Source organism: Alexandromys fortis, unplaced genomic scaffold (genome assembly GCF_014885135.2).
Source record: "Alexandromys fortis isolate MF-2015 unplaced genomic scaffold, M_Fortis_MF-2015_v1.1 scaffold_5, whole genome shotgun sequence".
Lineage (NCBI taxonomy): Eukaryota > Metazoa > Chordata > Mammalia > Rodentia > Cricetidae > Alexandromys > Alexandromys fortis.
Window position 1 is genome coordinate 22612387 of NW_026067924.1, and position 7607 is coordinate 22619993.

Below are 7607 nucleotides of genomic sequence, written 5' to 3' on the forward strand. Positions count from 1 at the left end.
GGGGGGGGGGGGGGGGGAAGGGGGGGGGGGCGGGGGGGAAGAGACAGAAATCTTTAATAAATAAATAAATTAATTAAAAAAAAGAAAGTTAAAAAAAGAAAAAAAAACCATACAAGACAAAAAGTCTACAAAAACAACCTTGGGTTTGTTTTGTGTTGGACTGGGCTTACGTTTAGGTGTGGTTAATATGCTAAGTTATATTTCATTGAAGAAAATTATTTTTTCCTTTGCAAGCATATTTCTATTGAAGATAGCATCTGGGTGATGGATTGGGGATCATGTCCATTTTCCCCTCACAGCAATGAAACCCCATCTAGCCTAAGCCTGTACAGGCCTTTTGCAAGTCTTCGGCCACTGTCTCTGTAAATTCATATGTGCATTGGTCCTGATGTGTCTGGAGGACAATGTTTCCTTGGTGTCATCCATCCCCTCTGGCTCTTAAAATCTTTAGAGCTCATCTTTTGAATAACTTCCTGAACCTGAGGGGAGGGGTTTAAGAAAACACGCCTTTTAGGACTGAGTGTTCCAATGTCTCTCACTCTCTGCACATGTCAAGTTGTGGATCTATGTGTTAGCTCCCACTACTGCAAGTGGAAGCTTCTCTGATGAGGGCTGAGCATGACACTGATGAGACTAGCTGGATATTGTTAGGAGTCATTTTGTTGCTCTGTTCCTTTAGCAGAACACTAGTATTTGGTTTTCCCCAAAGCCCATGGCCTATCCAGTTTCAGGTTCTTAACTACTTAAACAGTGTCAGACATGGGTTTTATCTCATGTAGTGGGCTTTAAACCTAATCAGAAAATGGGTAGTTACTCTTATAATGTTTGTGCCACTATTGTACCAGAATATCTCTTGTAGGAAAATGACTATTGTAGATGGCCAGGGTTTCAGCCCTGTCATCATCATCATCATTATCATCATCACTATTTTGTTTTGTTTATTTTTTTTAAGACAGGTTTTCTCTGCATAGATCTGGCTCTGTAGACCAGTCTGGTCTTGAACTCAGAGATCTACCTGCCCCTGCCTTCTGAGTGATGGGATTAAAGACATTTTGTGCATCTGATTATTAACCCCATAGTACAGAAAAGAAACACAGATATCAAATTTTAGAAGTTTGTAATAATAAAGTAGAATAAATCTTTCTTAATCATATAACATCCTTCTTTAGGTTAGAATGAGGAAGGAATTAAACCAAGTCACCAGCATCTATTTATTTTCCTAAATACTGAATATTGAATATGTAGAGGCATTCTGTGTTCTCATTACATAAAAAATTATTATCATTGCATCTTCATATAAAGCATAAAGTTTTACAGTCCACTAACATGATTTCTTCATTTCCTCCATCTTTATGACTGTAATTCCAAGGTGAATTCACACGTGACATACATTGCTTGAACATTGTTCAAAATAGTATTACTTTATTTTGCCTTCAGTGTGCTTCAGCTCCTTATAGTACTAATAATATTTATTAATTATTGCTATGAATAACCTTTAAGGGTTGCATTCAGCATTAAGATGATTTCATGATATCATTCACCACATTTTTCATTGTATCTCAGAAATATTTTTTGTAGCTCCCATTTTGCAGATGGTGGGGCTTAGGTACCAAAAATAAGCAATCATTCTCTCCCTCCTTCCAAACACTTTGAAAGATAATGTCCAGGAGTTGGAGCTGAGAGAAGACAGAGATTTGGCAGTCATGGTGAAATACTGCCTGTGTGGAGGAAAGTCCAAACACATAATGCATACTCAATGGCTTGTAATTATGGAGGAGATCTGCTGGTGCATCAAACAATCTGTGTGATTATGAAGCTCTTCTTTCCTTGTGTGTCTCAGATCCTGCCAAGAAAGACTAGTGTGTAGCAGCTGGTGGACCACTAAGCTTCTAGCCTCAGGGTCTTTCTCATGAGTTGCTCATTTCTCAGGCTATCCCAAAAACCATGATGAATAGCCAGGTTTTAAGAGGCATTGATAAATCATGTACATAATACGCTGGATTTGAACAGCTTGAGAACATTAGACCATAACAAGTGTCTTCCATGTAAAATTTGCAAGTGCTCTTATTATGCCATTGCAATTTCCAAAAAGACATAGAAGGTACCATATCTTTCAAGTATTGGACAATAGCACTTTTCTATCACATGGAGGAATTTGCAAAGCTAGTGTAATGAAAAACTAGCTCTGGAGACCCCATTCAGTCAATTTAAATTGTAATTTTCAAATACTCCTACCACCAATGATATGAGGCAGGGAGGCTTCTGTCAGTTGTTTCTTTGAATGATTGAACAAACACTTACATTTTGCTCACCACTGAGTTACTCAGGTAAGAAAGAGAAAGTCTTTTCTACCAGTTTGAGAATACTTGAACAGATTCAAACTTGTCAAATTTTGACTATATCTGTATAGTGGGCCAGGCTAAAATGTTATTCATATGGTCACAAGAAACTTCCCAGTGGCAAAAGGAGTGTTGGCTTCTGTCCAATTGGACCTTTCCTGCGTGGGTCACCATTTCCTTCAACAGTGGGTAGCTATAGACAAAGTATAGGCTTCTGCGAGCCTTTGCCCTTCAGATTTTATTTCATGAGCACCTTCTCAGGTTAATAGATGGATGTAAGATATTACTGTGAGTCATGTGTAGCCACAGCTACCTTTTCAAACAGTCTGCATTGTCATAAATATCCATCCTGCTCTGTGACCACCAAGCCTGCCAGCTTTGAATTTCTGTTAGAGGGAACATTTGATCCCCAAACTTTCATTCACTATGCCACTGGCTGTGTGCATGCATATTAGAATATTCCTGGGAATCTCTAAAAAGAAACAATTCAAAATTGTCTTCTGGAGGTAACTAACAGACTTAAGGCCAAATTAACAGAGGGCAATTCATGCCTAGTTCCACAAACCTAGCTAACCACCCACGACTAGAGAGGTCATAGACCCTAGAGAGCATCAACCACTGTTGTTTTTCTAAACCAATGGAATGTCTAACTTACAACCACAGATAAGTATAGCTCTCAACACTCATCAAAGACGTTTCTCTTTGCAGCAGACAGAGACTATTACAGAAATCCACAACAGCAGAAAATGACTGACAGTGGGGTGTCTGACTCCAACTGACGCATCTACAATGCAATCCCTATACCCAAGGCTCGGGGAAAACCTTAGGAGAAATGCTATAAAGATTATAAGAGCCAGATGACCAGTGCTTTGAGATACTGTTTTCTAGACACGGAAAGGAAGCTTGCACCTACAAAATCTCAATAATTTGGTTACCTGAATAAAACCTTCATAATCACAAGGCCAATTGAAATGTCAAGAAATATGGGGGACATTTTACAAGGCTCCACCCCTAGATGAAAAGCTATAGAAAAATGGCTGCTGAGAGAATGAGGGACCGTTTTCTATAGGAAATGTAACCCTGATAGGTTATCCAAGTCCAGGTAGTCAGCCCTAGTCAGCCCTCAATACATATACATATGAGCAACACTAAATGAGCTCAGTAGTTATATATGTGTGTGTACATGCAAGTGTGTGTATGTATGCATACACATATAACAATAAAGTCCATGAAGAAGAGGTCATGAATTTGACAAAGGGTGGGAGAGTAGAGAAGGACATGGGATGAGTTGGAGGGGAGAGAAGCAAGGGAGGAAATTATGTAAATGCAGCACTCATATAATAAATTCTCAAAAAATAAAATTTTAAATAAAAATTAGTTTAGTACATGTCTATTTCTTAATTAACAGCAATGAGTCTTCCATCAGGACATCAAGTAAAAAAAATAATGTTCATACAGAACAAAAGAAATTAGTAAATTTGTCAGTCTGGACCAAAGGTCAAGGTGTGAGAGTTTCTTAGTAAAGAATCTTCAAGCTTTATTTTCTTGTTACCCCACATGAGAGTTGTTATAAATAGCAAGAGTCATACAGAGAAGAGAGAAAGCATCCCTGAAGTGTAAATGCCCTCAAGTGCATCCCGAGGCTCTGGAAAGGGATGAACCAGTTGTCTTAGAGAATGAATTTTGTCAAGCATAGATCCTTTGTTTTCAAGTCATATCTATTCCTATGATTGATGTCACGAAATCCCCTACAGGCCCGTTGGAAATCTGTCTGGTATCAAAGATTTGTCTGTGTTATATATTTAGTCAGCAATTGGCTTCTCATTATGCTCCTACCTCAATAATGATGTTTGTATTACACCAGCCAGAGAAAACCAGAGAGAAGAATTCTTTTGAGCCAAATGTCATGTTTTAGGAACAGGTGAGATGAATAGATGGTTAAAATACTCAAAGATATTTATTTTCTCTGCCCTTATTTGAGAACTAGATTGTTCAGACAGTCTGAGATGAGTTTAATAGCTTTTTTGGTCAGAGAGTTCTTTGGGGGTCTAAGACTTCTTTGAGTTTTCTGACTCATAATAATGAACTTTCTACTCAACAACTTGGGATAGTGGGGGATTTAAAACATCGAAAATCTAACCATAGGATGTGTCCTACTTCACCTATCAACTGAATTATTGTATCAATAATTGGATCATGGGGTCACAAGATTCTGGGCCATTTGAAGTAATGTCTAATCATCAAAGAAGCCCAACATGCCCCCCCCCCGCACACATACATATCTTTTTTGCTAAGAATGTTAAGTTCTGTCATAACAGGCTCGTGGTTAGTTTCCATGAACAAGAATGGGACATCTCTAATATATATCCATGTATAATCTACTCCACAGACTTTTTTATAGCACCTTTTGCTTCACTGTATATATAAGAAGCATCTCTCAAACTTGTGCAATAGACAATATTATCTGGAATTCAAACAGGCTCCAAAGCACACTTCAAAAACAACCCAAGATGGTGATCATCAGATATTGGCTCTTGTAAGCCCTTCCAGGGGCTGAAACTGGGTCTACACATGCTCTCTAATATACTAAGGACTGTTTCAAATACTCACTAAGGACCAAGTCAAGCCTAGGGGTGACATTCCCTTGCATGTGGGTGCTTTCTGGTGGTAGAGTACCTGAAGTATCTCTGTAAAAATTAGAAGAAAGTCTACTTTCCGGATGTTGGGAAGCACACCGTTTGAAGAATAAGCCCAGGCTTATTAGGTTGTAACAAGGTCCAAAGAGCCAAGATGGGGATTAAAATGACTATTAAGACTGTAACCGGGCTGGAGAGATGGCTCAGCAGTTAAGAGCATTGCGTGCTCTTCCAAAGGACCCGAGTTCGATTCCCAGCACCACATGGTGGCTCACAACCATCTGTAATGAGGTCTGGTGTCCTCTTCTAGCAGGCATATATGCAAACAGAATATTGTATTCATAATAAATAAATAAATATTTTTTAAAAAAAGACTGTAACCATGAAGCCAAGAATCTCAAAATCAAGATGACAATGAAACCATGCAATGTGCAGAGATACTGCTGGCCAGAGTTTCTGACAAGAACAAGGAAAGAAAACGTTAATCCTGACAACTAACTCTGCTGTCCAGACGTGGAAAGAAGGCTGGCAAGGCTGGCAGCACCAGACGGTTGTCCCAGGTTCCTTGAGATTGAGGTGAGCGACTCTACTCTCTTCTGCTCAGTGAACCACCAGAGGAATCCTACAGTCCTTAGAGAAACGAGCCTAGAGCCCTAAAGGCAGCATCTATTGGGAGAGCACATTGTGTTCATCAAATCTCTCAACTCCTCTAAATTTACTACATAATCTTTTTCTCATTCACTGGCTGGCAGGCCATTCAAGTCTTTGCTGAGCACCTGATCAATCTGAAGATATTTTAGCCTACATCCCACGTAGTGTCTCCCTGAAGATTTAAGATTTTTATCTCCCTTGGGTTAGCCTGATAGTTTTCAAGCTTAAAAAGTTTTTTTCCCACTTTCCTGACAGTGAACAGGCACTGAAGAATAGTGTCCTCATTTACACTGTCAACTGGGCACAGCCGAGAATCACCTAAGATGATTGCTAATTGGGTAATTGGGTAAATAGGTAACCCATGTGCTGAGCAAGTCAGAGAGAAAGCCAACAAGCAGTATACCTCCATTTCTGCATCAGGTCCCTGTGATGACTTCCCTCAAGGGTGGGCTGTGAACTGGAAGTGGAAGCTGAATAAACCTTTATTCCCCCATGCTGCTTTGGTCAGAGCGCTTTATCACAGTAGCAGAAAGGAAACTGGAACAGATCATTTCTCTGCATACTTTGTGGACATGACCAGGTGCTTTCTTCTGAATCACACGAGCTCCTGGTGTGAGATCAGCCATGTAACAAATGCAACAAAGGACACAATCTGCTTCATAAATGTTCCTGAGAAAACCATGAGGGACAGGGGAAATGCAGACTCATGACTTTTTGTTTGTTTGTTTCTCTGTAGCTTTGGAGCTTGTCCTAGAATTAGCTCTTGTAGACCAGGTTGGCCTCGAACTCACAGAGATCCGCCTGCCTCTGCCTTCCGAGTGCTGGGATTAAAGGTGTGCACCACCACTACTGGCTGGACTCATGACTTTTCAAGTAACATTCTGAATTTTATGATGCTAAATATCATGGCCCGTTATCACAGCATCTGAAATGATAATGACAGCTTCAAAGTGTTGATGAATACATTTAAAAAGAAACATTTTTATTTGCGCAAGCATTCCTCTCATGGACCTTTGATGGGCATTATAAATTCTTGAGAACATCAGTTGTTTCCAGTGACTTCACAGAGGTAAATCTGACCAAGAGGTTTTGTTTCTCATGCCACAATTTAATGCCTTAGTTTAGGTCTTTGAGAATAACCAGCCCTCGATCAAACCAAAACCCTTGCTACGGTGACAATTCTCAATAAAACTGTCTGCCCGGTTATGATAGAAAAGTGGCTTCAAGTGACAGAAGAAGCATTGTGGTGGAGAATATAGTGGCTTCCTACATGAGTACCACCCACCCTCATGGAAAGCACCTCCACGGATGCCTGTGGAAGGTTCCAGTGACTCTCCAGGGTTTCCATACCACTAGTTTGTCATGATCCTTGCATTCCATCTATTGCTTCAAGCCCTTCTCTTGGGGAGACTTAAAAAATGTTTCTAGATCTTCTAATAGGCCCAATGAAAAACCAAAGTGCAATGCCAGCAAAATTTCCTCTGGAGAGGTAATGTATTTATTAGGCTTACTTACAGAGCAATGTGTAAGAGATTATGGGAAGAAGCGTGGATGGCCTTACATTAGGTTTATGCCTAGCAGGAATGATTCCTCCCTGGTTCTTTAGACAGGGTTTCCTCCCATAGCTTTCTATAACCTTTATGCTCCAGTACTTCAAAGACCACCAGAATACATGCACTTAAGGCAGGATTTCACACAAGGAGTTGGAAAAAGTGGTTGAGAAAAATACTGAGATAAGAGTTGCATGACCTTCCCTACCCTTCCTTCCAAGAGGAAACAACAAAAGTCGACAAATGCAGCTGTTACAATCTTCGTGAACTGGCCCGGCTGAACTGCTGACAATGATAGCTGTTTGACCCAGAAGTTAGTCCTACGTATCACCATCCTCGTTGCTAGAATTATAAGAATCAGAACATGAAGGACCTAAAAAGCCAGGTTCATCAACCAAATAGAGATAATAATAAGAATAAGATTTATTCAA